A 19,404-nucleotide genomic window follows, 5' to 3' on the forward strand; every position below is an offset into this window, starting at 1 on the left:
CCTTCGTGTCCGTTCCACGACGGGCGCCTCCCGCTCTCGGCGGCGCAGGCGCACTGAAGAGATCGAGGCGAGGAGAGGCGGTTGGGGCGGTTGGCGCGGCCGGCAGCCGGCAGCTGCGCATGAGCAGTGAGGAGCACGGGGCGGCCGGCAGCCGGCAGCAGCGCATGAGCAGTGAGGAGCACGGGGCGGCCGGCAGCGGCGCATGCGCAGTGCGCAGTCCCGGCCCGGGATTCTCCTCAGTGCGTGGGCGGGACGAGCGGCGCAGGCGCAGTGAGCGGTTGCGCCGTCCGGCCGTCCGTCCCCCGCGCATGCGCAGGGGCCAGCGGTCAGGCAGCGGCCGAGCGGAGAGGACGAGCGCGCCCTCGGGAGCGGGAATGGGGCCGGGCAGCGGCCTCTGGTACCGGCACCGAGCAGCGCCGCCTCCCCACAGCCGCACTACCCCTCCGCGCTGCAGATAACAGCGGAACGGCGCCGGTCGGGCCGCTACCGAGAGTTGAGGTGAGAGAAGGCAGGAGCGGGGAAGCAACGGGCCGCCCGGGGGCAGGGTGGGTGGGCGAGGGATGCGTGTGTGGACCCGCGCGTCAAACCCCCACCACACACACACTCACTCACTCTCTCACACACACACACTCGCCTACACACACACCCCGCCTGCACACACACCGCCTGCACACACACACACCCCCACCCCGCCTGCACACACACACCAACACACAGACACACACACACCCTCACCCCGCCTACACACACCACCACGCACACACTCTCTCACACACACACGGCACACACACATACACACACCCACCCCGCCTGCACACACGCACTCACACTTACGCTCTCACACGCACCCCCCACATACACACTCTCACATACACACCCCCACCCTGCACACACAAGCATGCACACACTCACACACCCCACACTCACACAAACACAACCTCACCCCACCAGCACACACAACCACATACACACACACCTCCTACCCTATCCACAGACACACATCCCCCACCCGTAAATACCCCACCCTCATACATGGGTATACACATCCACACCCCACACACATGCACCCACCCCACTTACCCCATCAACACATCCCCACCCACAAATGCACACACCACATCCCCCCACGCGACAGACCCCTGCGACACCCCAGCCCTGTCACCTGCCCTCCAGCACCCTCTCTGCACATCAAACCATCAACACAACATCCTTCCTGCACACTCAACAACCTCCCTGCACACTCAACAACCTCTTGCACCTATCACAGAACAACCCACCCTCTACGCAACAACACTGCACCTTCCCTGTACATCAACACATCCGCACCCATCCTTCTTATGGAGTCTACTCTCTGGCATCATCCACCAGACATCAGACATTAATACTTTATGCATGCCCCCTTGCAGTCTGCTGGCATCTTCCTCCTCAACATCCCCTCTGACGGTTGGTTTCCATGATGCAACTATTGGGTCCATTTGCTCCCACTCCATTCCCTCACTTTCCCCATATCTACCGTTCATCTGGCGTGTGTGTACGGTGGCATAAGGGCAGGAATATTCATGAGTTTTCTTGGGGTCGTATATTGACTTGTGAAATCTGCCATTCATATGTTGTATATCTTTGTGTAAGGGAGTAATTACGTTGTGATTGAGAACCTGACTGAAATGTATTTGTTTAACAAAACATAAGCTTGTTTGTGGAATTGTGTAGTTGTACACGAATCTGACTTGGAAACAGGACTTTCTTTTTACAAGAATGTCTGTGATTTGCCTCCATGGGTGCCTGACTTTTATTTATGTGTAACTTTCTGCATGAGAATGGTGTACATTTTGACATTGCAGGAACTGTCTCCATCTATATCAGTGTATAGCTCAATGAAAGTTTGTCTGCAGATTAGAACAATGTAATGGTCATTCTGACAGAGTGCTTTCAATTTATGAGCATAAAACAAATTTATAGTTATATAAATGTATGTTTGGCTTTGCTTATTTCCATGTCTGAGGATGAGACCGCTTTTACCTATTGGTACAGCAATACACCTTGTTTGAGAGATCCCGAGTGAGAATAAAATGCACCATGCTTACAATTTACCTGAAAGTGATATGTGCTGGCTTTGAAATTTTGAATAAGCATTTGAGATTACAGAAGTGCATATTTTCTAATGAGAATTATATATTTAATCTGTTAGTACCACTGTCAATGTTTATGGGTGATTCTGTGCTTAGGCCTCCGTGAAGCAATGCACTTGGCTACACTTGACTGAACCTGCCAGGCTACTTTGCACTGGCTATGTAATTGTATGTAACTGTGCCAGGATCTGTCCATTTCCTTATGTATGAGAAGGCTTGTGCGTGAGTTCAGGAGCTATGCAATATCCACCATTTGTATAAAAAGATGATCTAACTCTTTGTAAATCTATGTGAACATATCCAGTTGATTTTTATATGTCTGGCTCTGCATAACCATATATGAGCACAGTGATATTGCGGCTTTGTTTGGATGTTAATGTGAGAATGATTATTTGGATGAAAGAAATATTCTTTGCATGTACGTTGTGTATCTTTCTGTTTGAATGCTTTTATGTACAAAGGCGAGGCTGCAGCTGCAAGCGAGAATGAAAGAGGATGATATTTCATTTATGGCTACCTGTGAGACATTGAAGAAAGCAAGGTGTTTTCCTGTCAATATGTAGATGCAAATAAATCTAAAGTATTAATTAATGCATTTGTACATTACAAGTAATTGATATTTTGTTGTTCAGATCTCATTGTTTTTAAAAAAGCGCACAATTTTACATCCTACGATAATTTACAAGGCGTCAATTTAAATGATGGATTGAGTGAACAGCCTATTCCTTGGCATTGAGTTTAAAGGATGATTTAGTTGGGTTGTATCAAGTCATAAAATCGAGTAGGTAGATGGTTCTTGAGCTGGAACTGAAATTATTTACAACAACTAGAATGACATTTAGTTACTGTCAATTCTGTTAACCTGTTAGTAACAGATCTGGTGAAAATCTGGAAGAATGTAGTGGAAGATTCTGAATGTGGAATCAAAGTGGTTAAAAGTGTGGATCTTTTGGAGTTGAGAGGGAATTGAAGAAATGTGAAGACAAATATATATTTTCCTGTTGGTGGACACTTATTTTTTAGATTCTCTTCCCTCAGTTTATGAATTAATATAAAAAATAGGGGCTGTAAACCACTTTCACAAACTGTGGCATTTAAGAAATATAGCTTAAGAGTATATCTAACTAATGAGTAACATTTCCCAAAAGCAGCAGTGTAAATCAGAACTTTATATATTTCAAATATATACTTTATACTATATACAATTGGTACTCATCTTTCTCGACACTCACTATGCCAATGGTTCAGTGCATTCTCCTACGGTGCACCAGAGCCTCGCATGTTTTCTTTGTAAATATTGCACCATTGAAACATTTGAGAAGCTGTTACACAGGGCTCAGTCCCTCAATGTCCAGGACTGGCAAGAGGCTTTTCATTCATCCTTTTCAATGGAACCTTTATAACTGCACCAAGTTTTGCTGTGTTCTTCAGTACATATTCCTGCACTTTAGAGTGGTCCAGTTCACACTATTTGCACGTGGACATTCCCTTTTACCCAAAGACCGACAGTTTTGTTAGACCAACGGTGTCTTATGTCAAGTAAATTATCTAACAGCAGTAGTTGATGTTTGTCTCCGGATATGAGCTCACAGAGTCCCCTGTTACACAATTGCTCAGAGTGAATCTTGATGAGGACCATTCAATCCTTATCCAGAGCTTGGCAAATGCACAGTGCAAACAGATCCATACTATAGCCATTTCAAGGACAGCTTATAACGGGAGTTACCTCACTTATAGCCAAGTGATATCTTGGTGCTTGTCTGTGTGTGAGGCATTCTGCCAAATGACGGGCAGTCTGCTTGGGCAACCATCCTTCAAGGTCCTGGTTGTGTTTCTACATTTCATGCTGAGTGCTGCCTGATAGACTTGTGAAGAAGAGATGTTTTTCTGCAGAAACTTTCCTATGAAGGACAAGTAGTGTGGCGAGGTCCAGGCGCTTTATGTAGCAGAGGCCCATCCTTTACAACAGGGACCGGTAGAACCTCCACACATGGTGATGTTTGGTGTTTTTGTACTTGACTGCACAGTTTGATACAGCAACTATTAAAGGTGGCCATCAGGAGAAGGGCAATGTTGAATATATATTCCCTTTTTCTGTGGAGAACTTGAACATTGAATGGATATGATCCATTCCGAATCTTGAGGTGAAACAGAAGATGGCTCAGGTGATTGCGACTGAGCAGGAATGGTGTATGGGCCACATTTCTGCCACATACTGCAATATCAAAAGCAGCTCTTGCATGATGACTAGATTTTTGCTCGCCATCAAGAAAAAGAACTGCTCCCACATTCCCAGTTTCCGTTTCACCTTGGCTACCTAGCCCAGTCAATTCTTGGCATTTCATGGCTTCCCTGAACCAGATTCGCCATACCTTCAGATTGTCTAACGTAATGTTGGATGGTACAGATAATCAGTCAGACTATTTATTCAAATGTTCGACTTCACTCTCACTGAGATTGACCCTGGCCCTTGAGGAGAGTCAGAGTAGTCACAGCCGTTGGTCTGGCTGAACTGATAGAGCGTTTGTGCAGAAAATGGTAATGTTGTTTATGTATAGGGAGGATTTGATGTGAGTGCCCTACTGCCTGACATTCTCACCCCTATTGTACCCATGGGCTTCGACATAGATTCAGCAAGAGGCTTGATACAACATGCAAGCAAGACAGAGAAGAGTATACAGCTTACATGACTAATTTGATTGGGACGATTTCTGTTTTCTAGTTAATTTGAATTGCGCAATTGATGTCTGTGGCGAGAAGTTGTATATTATTCCTGCTTCCTTCTCCAAAAGCCCATTTTGGATAGCTCATTCATGTTCAATAGTGTACCGAAAGCTTTCTCCTGCTGCAACCTGACCATGCATGTGTTCATTCTCTTGTCCAGCACATGGTGCCTCAGAGCAGTGCACTGCTGTCAGAGATTTTACGCTTGGTATGGCAATCCATCTGACTTAATTGATGACGACTTTGGACCGCATCTTGTAATTCACATTCATCAGTGATATGGGCCAACAATTTCTGATGTCCTCCATTTCCCCTTGCTGTTTATAGATGAGGGTGATGTTGTTGTTCCTCATGGATTCTGATATGATGCCTGCTAAAAGCATAGTGTTGTACATTGGCAGCATGTCCAGGCCCGTCCAGTTCCCCAGAGCCAAATTCTCCCAGGAGATTTACTGCATTAAAGAAAGAAACTGAAACCATTGAAAGTACTCAGCATATCTGGTGGTATCTGTGGAAAGAAAAACAGAGTTAACGTTTCACATTGATGACTCCTTGTCAGAATTGGGAAAGATAGAAAAGAAGCCTGATAAGCTGCTAAAAGGGTGAATGTCTTTGACTGAGTAAAACTGGGATAATCATGGGGTTAGTGGTTATCTGGTGAATGAGTGAATGGGAGCAATTAAAGAGTGCAAACATAGACAAAAGAATGCAGGAGTTATGAAATGCAGAGTAGGAAGATGTGCCCAGTAGATCAGGGCGAGAATGTCTTCACTTCAAAAAGGAAATATAAGATTGAAAACAAAACAACCAAGCTGAGCCAATATTTTAGTTGGATGTCGGAAGTTGTTAGATATTGAGTCCAGCATTTAAGCATTTGCACTGCAATCAAGGTCATACGCACACATTTAATATGTCAGAGTGCTCAGTATGAGAAATGTGAAAGATTTTGCTGGAGGGGTCATTAATGACTAGGATACGGGAATAGTCAATTCCCTCTGGTTTGCATTGAAATAATGCCATGGATATTTTATTCGTCTACACTGGAGTGCAGACGGGATTTTGGTTTAACTACTTGTTTTTTGGCTACGTGTATTTTGCTTAGTACTCCACTGAAGAGAGTGTGTCAAGTTACTTCAGCTTCACATCTGCAGGAAAGTATGACCACCGTCTGTTTATTCACATCCTATCTATCACATTGTCACTTATGAAAGGGCTTGGGAACGGGACATTCACCAGTCAGCTTTGGGAAGTGAGGCTGAATTTTCATCTCATCGTTGTTGGATGTTTGTCCTCTGATTTCAAATCATTTGGATCGCAGTGATTCATTTGACTTCTCAGTAACGGGAGAATAGAGAATTTTGAAGCAACCACAAAATCCCGGTATATTTTATGATCTTGTAGCTGTATAAATTATTTTGTAATACAACCTGACAAAAACTAACTGCAGGCACTCCTCGACTTATGTAATAGGCAAGTTACATAAACTTGCACTGAGTAAACAATTCACAATAGCTAGTTCTGTTTCCTGAATGACCTGTGGTGTTGCAAAAGGAGGATGGTGAGGGCTTCCAGTCTGCTTCATAGATATAAAAGCATTGGCTGAGCTCGCTTCTCTTCTAGTTTTGGCCACTGTTGGTGCAACACTGGGATGGATGGTGAATAAGGCGGTGGAGAGCAACCCACGGCTGAGTTGCCGACCTCTTCTGCCCCTGCTTCAAAACTAGCTCACTGACCAGCTGACACGGCTGTTGTAGCTCACGTTGCACCCCTGGCAGACAGTGCATGATTCAGGCCCTCAAGTCCAGCAACATCCTCTTAAATGTTCCCTGCACTCTTTCCAGTTTACCCCATCCTTGCTATAAACGGACCAAAACTAAACACAATACTCCAAATGCGGCCTCGCCAATGACTTGTACAACTGCAGCATAACATCCTTACTTCTATGTGTAAGAAAGAACTGCAGATGCTGATTTAAATTGAAGATAGACACAAAATGTTGGAGTAACTCAGCAGGACAGGCAGCATCTCTGGAGAGAAGGAATGGGTGACGTTTCGGGTCGAGACCCTTCTGTGCTCATTACCCTGACTTATGAAGGCCAATGTATTGAAAGCCTTCTTGACCACCCTATATTGTGACGCTACTTTCAGGGAATTGTGCACCTGCGCTCATAGAACTCTGCTCTACAACACTCTCCAAGGCACTGCCAATCACCGTGCAGGTCCTGCCCTGGTTTAACTTGCTAAAATGCACCACCTTGCATTTAACTCCTTTATCCATTCCTCAGCCTACTTGCCCAATGGATCACAGTCCTGCTGTAATTTTTGATAATCATCTTTGTCATCTATGATGGTGGAGGCAGATTCAATTGCACTATAGACTGGTGGTTGGATGGGAAAGGTGTGGAGTGATATGAGCATAAAGCAGTCAAATGGGATGAATGAATGGCGGCACCATAGTTGGAGTTAACATGGTTGGAGAGGACCTTTTCCTGTGCTGTGTGTTTCTGTGATTCAGTGATTCCATTATTTATGTCAAAAATTTAAAGAAGGTTAAAGTTAGCAAGATGCCGTTTTATATACATTTACATGCTATCAAATACAGATTCTACATCCTTTTGATATTCTCACAGTAAATATTGATTTTTTTAAATATTACTAAAATACACAGAGCTGCATCTACATCATGGTTTGACATTTAGCTGGAATTTTATCCTTTGGCATGATATCAATGCACTTTGCTTAAATGTGGAACAGATGAAATCTATGTTCAGTAAATGTTTTGCAAAGAATGTTAGAATCTAAAATAAGAGGTTGTGGTTTTAATGGGAGAGATGAGTTATAAGTATTTTACAGATGATGATACCTAAATTTGTCATAATCTTTGACTGGTTGAAGTAGATTTTTGTTGGAATCAATTGGATGGCTTCTGGTTTGTAAATATTATAGCAACACCTCTATTATTTTGACATATGACATCAGCTGAAGTATGACCATACTTCGGTCTGATGGTATTTTTATTTTCTGCCCCTAGGTCTCCCTCAGAAAACATCGTGAGCAACATCTCATGTTTATGGTGTCACATAGATGTGAATTGTTAAAATTATAAGATAAATCCAGTTTCTCAAACAGGCGTGCCTGTTGTTTCAGTGCCTCAGTAAATATATTATTTTGTGTGGATTGGTTTGAAGAAGTACACAATATTGGTTTAAAGTGAAGTACACTAAATCCTCGTTATAACAGACCGTTATTGCTGATTATCCGCGATAACCGATTAGCATTGTATAAGTAGTAGAAACTGCAGATGCTGGTTATCACATAAAAGGACACAAAGTGCTGGAGTAACTCAGCAGGCCAGGCAGCATCCGTGGAGATGGCCAGGGAGCGGCCACGGAAGATGTGTGGGCGACGGGGGTAGGGGCATTGACAGCCTGGAAGTGTAGGTCAGTGGCCGGGAAGACGATGCAGGCCGGGGAGGTGAAGGGTGTTGACTCCCTGCCCTACAAGTGGCTGGAGCAGCAGTGTGAGCTGGGCTGGGGTCAGCAGCCTGGCTTGGCAGTGAAGGTGGGTAGGTCCATCTGCTATAACCAAAATCCATGTTAATATTGTATTAGTATTTTCTGTACATTAAATCTCTTAAGAGACTAATGTTGATAATACTGTCCCAATAACTAAATCTCAATTAAATTCTAGCCTGTCATTAAGACAAACCAATAAAATGGGAGAGCAAAAGAATAAGCACATAATAAATTAACAGTTAAAGAGGATGGCTCTGATTTCTAGTTGCATTAACAAATGGAATTTTCTCAGTTTTTCCCTGTCCTTTAAAATATGTGGATTGTTCCATTTGTTGCACGAATGGTAAAATTAATCATTCAAAGGTAACATTTTCCATGTTTTTTTCTTATTGAGAAACATATTCCTTTAATTTAGTAGTGTATGCCAAAATGACGATTTTCTCTCTATCCATTGACTTTTTATGTCAGCTTGCTCACTTGCGGTATCGTTCTGCAGTCAATGGTAGTCGACTTGTACTTTGCCAAATAGCCGTTCTTCATTTGTGAGGTCAGCAGGCAAGCCAGTCACGCAGGGCATCGCAGCCAAGTTGAATCTCGTTCTTGCCAAAATCCACAGATGTACACGTTCCACATGTGCAGAAGTCAGTAGCAATTGAAAGCTGGGATCATGGTAAATGCAGTATTCATTTGCAAAGGCTTATTATTGACACCAATGCCCCTGAGATCTGTTGTCAGTGTAGACCAGGAATTAAACATTGTGGTCATCATGACTTAATATATTGCAGCATAAGTGGAGTTGGAAAGAAACCCTCCAAATGTTCAATTGGACTGGGACATGCATATTTTAAAATCCATGTCCGTTCTTTCTCGAACTGATTGTTGAATAATCTATCTCATGATTACATAAAATAAATCCTGATCTCCAAAAATAGTACATGATCTGTATCACATCTTTTTCAGGTGTGATTTTATTAGATTGTGCTCTGTACTGAATTTAAAATAAATATCTTATTTGCTGTATTCCACCTGAATGCATAAATTCAAATGCTAAATGTTTCCACGTGCACTGATTACATAGTTACTGCAATTAAAGTTGTCTTGGATCTTTTGGAGTGACAGTGATGTGAGCTATAATTGCAGCTCTTTCAAACCATCATATTTACCCTGTTTTAGGATGGGAGGTTGCCTCCTTTGTGGCATTTTCTATCACACTGGGATCTGTAAACTACCTTCCTTTTTACAACTATTTGGCAGACTATGGCAAAATAACATTTATCTCAAGGTGATGGACTTCAGGGTCTCGACCCGAAACATCACCTATTCCTTCGCTCCACAGATGCTGCCTCACCCGCTGAGTTTCTTCATTTAGGTTTGCTTTGTAGCAGGCACACATTTATTGAGATCTGTGCAATTACTCATCTCCATTGGTTTGTATATTTTCTCATCAAATGTTTCCTTCCTATTACTATTTGTTCCCTTTATCATTGGTTTTGACATTTTTAGTGCAGTGTTAGTTGGGGAAGAAAGATGCAAAACAATTAGGAAAGCTATAAAAGCAGGATGGAGGAAAATATGGGGAAAGTTGGAATGTAGAAATAAAGAACTGCAGATGCTAATTTATACCAAAGGTAGACACAAAGTGCTGGAGTAGCTCAGCAGGTCAGGCAGCATCTCTGGAGAATAATTATGGGTAACGCTTTGGGTTGAGACCCTTCTTTCGGGGAAAGTCAGGTATATTTGCTGCCATTATTTCAAGATCTACACAACAGAGAACTTGGGAATAAAGGAATTTAGTTTCTGCTTACTCAGTGTCTGGTCTCGAGGGAAGTTTGAGCAGAATATCTTGGTGTCCGCTGCTCTACGATCAAATCCTTTTTATCAGCGGAAATTTATAATAAGCGGATTATATAATGGACATATTCTACGCAGGTTGGACTATGCAGGCCTTACTAATGGAGTTATTATTGGGTGGTGTAGTGGTTAAATTACTGAGATAGTGACAGAATCTTGATCCATTGATACAGAAACATACGTTTGAGATTCACTATAGTGGCTGTGCAATTTAAAATAATTTAATTTGGATTTATTTTTTAAAGGGCTAATTTCAGAAATGGCTGGATTGTCATAAAATTTGACTTAGTTCTAATATTCTCCAGGAAAGAAAATTTGCTATCGTTACCCACGTTCGCCAATGCATGTGACTCCAGACTGACAAATGTGACTGTCTTTAAGTTTGCATGACTTGTTAAAAAAAGCAAGTATTGTTTCAGTTGATTAAGAAATGAAACCAAGTGTGACATACTCTATCAGCAATGTAAACAAAATCATGAGACTGGCATTCAGCTTCATTTCAATTTGTATTCCGGTAATTCTGAATTGTAGCTGTTAAAAAGATCAGAATGGTAAAAACTAATTTCATACAACTGTTTGCATATGTGTATTTTTACAATATTGGAGAGATTTTGAGAAATTAGATTATTATTCAGCTTTTTACACCAATACACTGTTCTTATCAAAATCTACCCATCATGTGAAACCTTACAAATAACAGATATAAATTAGATAACTTCAAAACCGAAAATCAAAAACATTTTTCATAACATACAAATTTTCATCGTTTTTACTAACATTTTGGACACCAAAAATGTGACATAAAAACTCTGCCACATTTAATCATGAATATTTAATTCATAGATAAACTTCATAAGGCCCCACATACAGATATGTTTTGATAGTGATCTAGGGAAATATCTTCATCAATACCAGGAGAAAAATACAATAACATGTCTGGTGAAGCAAAGATCCCGTAACAGTCGTTGTGCTTGGTGTCCATTGTCACAACGACCGTTATCGGGGTCGGTACCTCCATAAGTTAAACCATGGAGGCTCCAAACCTCTGCTGCTTTTCACAAACCCCAACAATGTATCCTATGGTAGTTTGAAAGTTGAAAGTGAAATCTAGTCAATTTTAGAATGCCTTGTTCTAGATGCATAATTGTAGCAATGCTTTTGGTTGAATGGAATGGTGAAATGCATTACATCCTTTTTATATTGTAAAATAATTGTTTGTGTTGTATTGTCAAATACATACAGTACATTAATCATACCCTACACATTACATCAAAGTCTGAAAAAGGGTCCTGATCCAGAATGTCACCTATCCATTTTCTCCAGAGATGCTGCTTGACCTGCTGAATTACTCCAGTATTTTGTGTCTAATTTTGGTATAAACCAGCATCTGCAGTTTCTTTTTATTCCATCAACCTATGGAATTTAATTAAATTCATTGCAGATCGTGCAACAAACTTGTAATCTTCTGATTATGGTATTGATAATTCTATTGAGCAGAGAAATACAGTTCTGATTATCTGTAGACTAATAACTTTAAAGTTTTCCATAGCTGTCGAATGACTGTCATTGTACATGATTCCGGCAAAGTCAATGTCTGTGTCTATCAATGAAATACACTATTGATAAACAAAAGTGTTTGCTGTTATTACATAATAAAACTAGACATACTTCCAGTCAAGCCTTCTGGCGGGTGTGCTAATTTGCATTCTTTGTTGCCAAGCTCTTCAGAAATCAGACAAAAGCTATTCTTAAAAATATCCTGACTCTAATGACGTTTTCAGAAGGTTGGGATTTTTAATGGTGTACTAAAACAATTAATGCTCTCCAACTTCCCTGGCCTAATAAATTAATTGTAGATACAAGGATTATCAATTTATCAGATTATGTTATAGAGCAAAATGTCAAATATATAATAATTTTCAAAGGTTTTATTTGTAACTTCTACATTAACTTATATTCCGCAGAATATAAAATATCATAAAAAGTTAGCCAATATTCATGTTTTTAAGATTATTTGTTTATTGTCTTTGAGAATTTTTCTCTGACCAGCTACTTTTTTCACTGCTGGATGTCACAGGTTTCCCTGTATGTGACGTTGGGAAAGGTTGTTACAGATAATACTAGATCTTTGTAAGTACAATGTGCCTGTGCGTTACAGCAGTTTGTGTAACAGAACAACGCTCTTCTGGAATTTACATATCACTCCCAAAAGAATTGTGATAATGAATAAAAATTTGCTCTGACATAATTTTTGGGGAAATATATACATACAGAAAAATTATATAGCTTACAAAGGCGCAACATTGCAGGCTGCCGGCTTGTTGCAGGAGGCCACTTCAGGCTTTTGCTTTGGAAACTGAAAAGGTAATCTCTTCTACTGTCACTTGTGCAATGATACTTTTCAAACAATGTAACTTCCATTTTTAGTTAATTAAAACAACAACTCTTTCTGCTCTGACTATGGTGTAATCAGAATTCTCTTACCTGTAGACTGCATACCTGCAGAAAGAGTACCATTGAGAGAAAAACTTCCCATAGCAACACATCGGCACTTAGAACAGAGGATTCAGTGGGAGAAATGGATATGCATTTTGAAACATTGCTGTAGACAGTGTCTAGCAATGTAACCAATCCATGATAGTGTATATTAACTTTTTATGAGATATGTTATTTGTTATTGACTATTGGAGATGATTGGAGGCGAGAAAGTCTTTCATTACCGTGTACTAACCTGTGCCGAATACTCCTGTGCAGTTTACCGTAGTGCTGCTACGGTAAGACCTTCCACTACCTCCAACCTCCGGCAACCACCTTCAACTAGCATCGCAACCGGATTCGACTAAAAAATTACCGATTTTTAAAACGGCGACCTATTTTTAGTTGCGGCCGGTTTTTAATTTTTTGGATGGAAGGCAGCAACTCTACCGCTGCTCCACCATGCTGCTCAATTATGGTTATTGTTGAAGAAATCAACAGGGACATACATATTAAAAATCTTTCCTGTTTGTAAATTCTTAAAACTCGTGCATTTGCAAAAGTTAAAACATTAATACCTAAAGGAAAAAAATGCATGGTGTTAGATTTTATAATTATAAGAGTAAAACTTTGTCCAATAGAAAATCCCAAACTGCAAATGTTAGAACTTGAAATAAAAACACGAGATGTTCAAAAATTTACCTGAACATCTGAGCTTTTCGAGAACATTCCATTTAATTGAAGTGATTGGAGTTCAGGTTCCTGTCATATTTAATATTTGATGTCAATCAATATGGCCACCATTATATATCAGCTGGATTATCTTTTTTTTTGAAAAGTTGAAGTAGATTGGAAGTTTAATTTTCTGTTATCTTTGATTCTATCAGTATTTCAGCTATGGATGTGAGGAATTGAATCTATTCCAGAAAGTATAAAATACAGATTTAATTTTGCCCAGGCAACATTTTCTTATGGGGGATTGCATTTGATTGTGATTTATTTTTTGGTAAGTTCCGTTTGCGTGGTTATGTTGTGCTGTCTCACACGCCCCATTACAGTGTTGTAATTTTACACCAGTTTGTAAAAAAACTTGCTACAGTAGTAGTTTCTTTTTAGCAGAGTTTATCAGCCATAGTGGAACAACTGGTTCCACCACTGAAGGAAGCAATGGGAGGACAGATAATGAATAGCCCTCTTCCTAAACTGGTCACAAAGTACATTCAAAGGTTGAGTGGGCTATAGAGACATCCTACAGTGCTCAAGAACGTAACTTTCTGGTGTGTGTTTGGTGTACTAGAGAAAATATTAAAAAACATTTCCATTTCCTTTCATCAATTCAAAAATGAATGGTCACAGTTATTGAGTGTGTTATGAATTTTGGCATTTAAATTTTGATTATATGTTGAAATTCCCAATCAATGATCACAAATATACCAGTCATTATGTAATTAATTCTTATGAGTGATTATACCAGTCATTTCAATGATTGCCCAATAATGTGGCAACTACCTCAAGTACAATTTTTATTCCCTGTAGTTCAGATGACTTGACTGGCATGGCTCTCTGCATTGGTACTGAGAGAAGAAATGAAGTCATTGTGCACTTGTTCTCAATGTCATCTGGAGGCAATGGTAACCATGGCAAGCAGCCTAATTACTCTCAATGTAATTTCTGCAGTTCCAGTGCTACAATAAAATCTTGTTCATTGCAGCTGACACAGCATACTGTTTGTGTACTCTGATGGTGGTGGCTTCATATCCCTGAGCATCTTGCATATCACCATGCCAACTAGCTTTTGCTATACAGTCCAAGATATACTGTCAACACTCAAAATACATGCCGAAAAAACGTTGGTGATTTCAAACAAAATCTTTGTAATGTGGGCATTTTCGACAAGACCTGCATTTGTAGCCTATCCTCAGTTCTCATTGGAAGATTGGTGGGTGGAGGTTAATATCCTTGAATTGGTGCAGGCTGGGGTCCACAGTGCTGTTGGGTAGAAAACTGTGAAACAATTTATAGCTGGTACACAATCCAGTCATGATGAGCTGGTAATAAAGGTAGTGAATGTTCAGGTGATAGATATGGGGTTGGCCAAACCATTAGATTATTATTAATGTCTAGCACCACACATGAATAAGATGATCTTCATGCAGAGAAAACACCTTTAGTGCTCTGAATTTGCACGTTGTATTTATGGTGATGAGAATATATAATTTAGCATTTATTATTTGTCTAAATTAACAAATTGAGACCATTTGTGTCTGAATAATGTACACCTGTATAGGTGTTGAAATTAAGTTATAAGAATATGCATTGAAACAGGAAAAGACTGGAGGAATTCTTTGTGGCCTTGTTTCTGGTCATCTTAAACAGCTTTGAAACTGTTTAAATTTGAATTTACATGTAAATGTTGTAGTTTTTGCTGTTTCGCATGGATGTAGAATATGTTTTAGCTTCAGCAGGCTGGCATTTCATTTTCAGGCATGTCTGGTGGTCGGGGCATTCTCGAATACAGAACTAAAGTGTTGTGCCCAATTATGGCCATTTTGGGAAGAATGTCAAAACGAAGGAGGGGAGAACTACTTGAATGGGCCTCAGGGTGAAGGCTTCACCAGTGCGTAATAATCAGAGAAGCTTGGATTGGAATTACAGCCAGTAATTCGTGTGTTCTAAATTGAGGCAGGTTTGATGAAGTGGAGAGGAATAAAATGTTCTTTTGGCAGAAATGTTGATGACCGAAAGGGATAAATTTACTATAATTTGGCATAAAATCCAGAGAAAGGAGGAAAACAGCAGTTGCCCAAGAAATTATTCCTGTATAATTTATTTCCAAAAGGGATACCTGAAACACTCAGGTGTAACTTTCAAAATAGAATGGGATTTATATTTTTCAGTGTGCTGTGGGAAAAGAGCAAGGCAGTGGAGTTAATTAGATAGCTTTTAAAAGTTGACATGTGACATGATTTGCCAAAGGGTAGTCTCTTGCCCTAAATAATTCCTATTTAATTGCAAGTATAAAGTTTCATTTTAAAATGTGTTTAATTTCCTAATTTGCTTTTACCAGAATCCATATCCGAAAGTGTTTAATCAGATCTTGATGAAATATAAGTTTTCAAATGTAAGTCACTCTCATACAATAAGTAATAGATGTTCACCTGTAGACTTGTTCAGCCATGCTGTTACCTTGATTGAGGTGTTCACAAGGTAATCTTACTTTTCAACCTTTTGGGGTTTCTTGTGTGCAAGTTATCTTTCTGATAACTGATGTCCATATATTCTGCAAACATCCAGGCAATGTTGACAATTTACCTTTTTTGACCATTGTAATTTGTCTTTTTTTAACATACATTTCAATCTTGTTAGCTTCCAAAATATATTCAAGCATGGGAGAATGCTTATTTTTGTGTATGCCTTAAATTTACACACTGCTATGCAGATCAATGCCTATCACACCCACAAACTTGTTTGCGTCTTTCCCATGAGGTTAATAGACTTGCTACCACATAAAACAACCTTACTAGAATATCAAATGGCATCCTGTATTACTGAGATTAAGGTTTATCACCACTTGGTCCATTCCAATTTCTTTACCAGTTTTTGATTCTTGGATTCTGTCCCACCATCCATACCATCATTTTCTGTAACGTATGTGTTCTGATAGTTGTTCAAGTGAACAAGTGATATGTGCATGGTTACAGAACTAAAACAACACAGGTGTTTATGGCCTCTTAAAAACCTAACTTTCACCTTAGTATTTGCTTCTGTGCAAGAGAAGCCACATACATAGCCTTCAGAAAAAGTAATGGTCCTGTTCCTTCAATTATCTCAAAATTAGTGGTATTTAGCAGGCATGCTAATTAGTTGATAGGATTCTGATAAATATCCATGTGAGGGTTGTGATAAATATCCATGTGGACTTGCTTGAGAATGCTTTTATGTATGCAGTTTTCCCCCTGTTTTATTTTCCTAATGACGCAAGCTTGGACCAATCTCTTAAAAACTAAGTTAATTTCCAGCTTTCACCAATCACTGCCAAAAACTATTACGAGGCACTTCCTGGATTATGATGAACTGTTTCCCCTATTTGGAAACAACAGATCTGCAGACAGATATTGGCTGTTTTCCTCTCATTAGCACAGCCCTACCTGCTGGGCATGTCTGACAGCCTTGCACTGTGCACCTTTTCAGAGTTCCTTTGTTTGAATTTTCACTCTATAACTAATCTCATCTCAGAGCTTTTGTTCTATGTTTTCTCTCTGTCTACCTGTCCCTTTAATTCAATGATTGGATGACTTTGCAATTTATCCCCACGGCAACCGTGGTCACCATATCAAAGACTGTCCTACCCCTTACCCCCTGTATTTTCTCCGCAATTTATAATGACCTTATTTTCTCTCTTTTACTGTTCTGATAAATGGTCATAAATCTGAAACATTAACCCTGTTTTTCTTTCCATTGATTCCTCCTGTTGAACGTCTCTAGCATTTTCTGTACAGTTGCAGTGTTTTTTTATTATCATTTAAGTTAATCTAGAATGTAGAATATTACATCACGTGACAGGGCCTTTGGCCCTCAATGTATGTGCCAAATTAGTTAATTTAATGATTCATCCAGAGTTTAGCTTTACCATCAAGGTTTTCAGGTTAGTTTAGTTTAAAGATACAGCGTGGAAACAGGCCCTTCGGCCTAGCGAGTCAGCGCTGACCAGCAATCCCTGCACACTAGTTCTATCCTGCACACTGGGGACAACTTATAGAATCCAATTAACTTACAAACCTAACTTGCATGTCTTTGGAATGTGGGAGGAAACCGGAGCACCCAGAGAAAGCCCATGCGGTCAAGGAGAAAGTACAATCTCCGTACAGACAGCACCCATAGTTAGAATTGAATGCGGTTCTGTTTTGCTGTAAGGCAGCAACTCCACCCCTGCAACACTGTCACAGCTTTGCAACCTTGTCAAGCAGCACTGGATTTAAAGAGGTGCATTTCCAAACATGTATTGCTATCCTGAACAGCTGAATATAAATTTTAGTTCAGGTATATTTGAATTGTGAATCAAAGATAGAAAACTTTTTTTAGCAGAATCTATTTATTAAGCTTTTGTATGCATATGTTCTCAAACAAAATGGGGGGAGAAATCAGTTAAAATGGACTAAATCAATATGTATATATATCGTGGCTGAAAATGCAGCTAATTCCAGAGGTTTAAATACCAATTATTCAACTTTAGTTTAGTTTAGATATACAGCATCGAAATGGGCCCTTCGACCCACCGAGTCAACGCCGACCAGTGATCCCCACACGCTTACACTATCCTACACACACTAGGGACAATTTATATCAAATTATACCAAACCAATTGACCGACAAACCTGTACGTCTTTGGAGTAGATTATCAGCATTACCTTTTTTTTATAGGAACATTCATTTGCCATTCGATTACCGTATTTCTCAGCGTCCAAGACGCTACTTTATACTCTAAAATAAGGCCCAAAAAATTTACCTGCGTCTTGGAGGCCGAAGGTTAGGCCGAGCAATGTCACTCTCGTAGCGACTGCTCCGCGGAACCTGTCAAGCCTTCGACCCTGGAACTGGTTGAAGTGGGAAGCGGCTGTAAAAGGACAGTGCCGGTGGGGGGGTAGAGTTCCTTTCCACAGCTGGCTCGGGTCAGCACGGCCTGGGCTGCACAACGTTGTAAACTTACCTGGGCTGCCAGGGGTAAAGTTGCGAGGAGGGCAGGAGCATTGAGAAGGAGGGGGTCGGAGAACATGCCAGCAATTCACTCACTCACCGCTGCCGCAGCGCTCCGGGCGCGGTGCCACCGCATTGTGACCGGGGAGGGAAGTAGCACGGGTGGCTGCGAGCGGCCGCCGGGACTGGATCGCGGAACCGACCGTCACCTCAGTGCCTTCTGCCGGCCCGCCCACCATTCAGCAAGCCGCGGTGCCCTTCGGCACAGGCGCAACCGGTGGAGGTGGTGGGGTGCGTCTTCATTGCCGGGAAATACGGTAGGTTGTAGGAACTTGAAACTGGGGCATGAAGATCATAAGATCCAAGGTATACTGAAAACTAAATGGTGGATCTTGGCAACCAACAGCAAGGGATATGACCAAAACAAAATACAATCTCTGCTCTTGAAACAGCTTTTTACATCTTTTTTGATGAATAATTGTGTGAAAGATAAATGTTGTTTATTTTAGCTCTCAACATTCTATGGAGGTGCAATTAATTTAGAAATCATTATAGTACCATTAAAATAAGGAATTCTTGTATTTTATCTGCAGTTTTTGTTTAACAGTATGTCAGCCCAGCTCAGAACTGTTGTGGTATCCTTGTGTGTACAGAACTGTTGTGGTCTCCGCTTGGCGGAAGCGGACTGCGGTGAGTTCAAGCTCCACCGCAGAACTTCCTGAGGTTAACACCAGCACTACAGCAAGAATCTCTGGGCAGATGCTATCTGAACAGATAACATATGACACATAGCATATAACACCTTTGCAGAAATGATATGATGAAGTTGAAGAAATATAAAACCTATTTATTCAGCATTTATGGAATAGTAAGTTTCTAATATGTCAGGCAGCACAGTGTGCTGCAGGTCGTGCAGCTGTCTCATAGCTCCACTAACCTGGATGCGATCCTGCCCTTCAGTGCTGAGTCTATAGTGTTTGTATTTTATACCCAGGACCACATGGATTTGAATCAAA

The 19,404-nt window shown here is 40.6% G+C and overlaps 1 protein-coding gene across 8 annotated transcripts in view; it reads left to right on the plus strand.

Annotated features, from left to right (window-relative positions):
* The first annotated feature begins 314 nt into the window (after nucleotides 1-314).
* Nucleotides 315-19,404, plus strand: part of dlg5 (discs large MAGUK scaffold protein 5) — a 105,788-nt gene continuing 86,698 nt past the window's right edge. For all 8 annotated transcript variants that reach the window (XM_033012728.1, XM_033012725.1, XM_033012727.1 and 5 more), the window contains exon 1: nucleotides 315-498. The gene's annotated coding sequence lies outside the window, so the exon portion shown is untranslated. The remainder of the gene's footprint in view (nucleotides 499-19,404) is intronic.

Source organism: Amblyraja radiata, chromosome 37, assembly GCF_010909765.2.
Source record: "Amblyraja radiata isolate CabotCenter1 chromosome 37, sAmbRad1.1.pri, whole genome shotgun sequence".
NCBI classification, from domain to species: Eukaryota; Metazoa; Chordata; class Chondrichthyes; order Rajiformes; family Rajidae; genus Amblyraja; species Amblyraja radiata.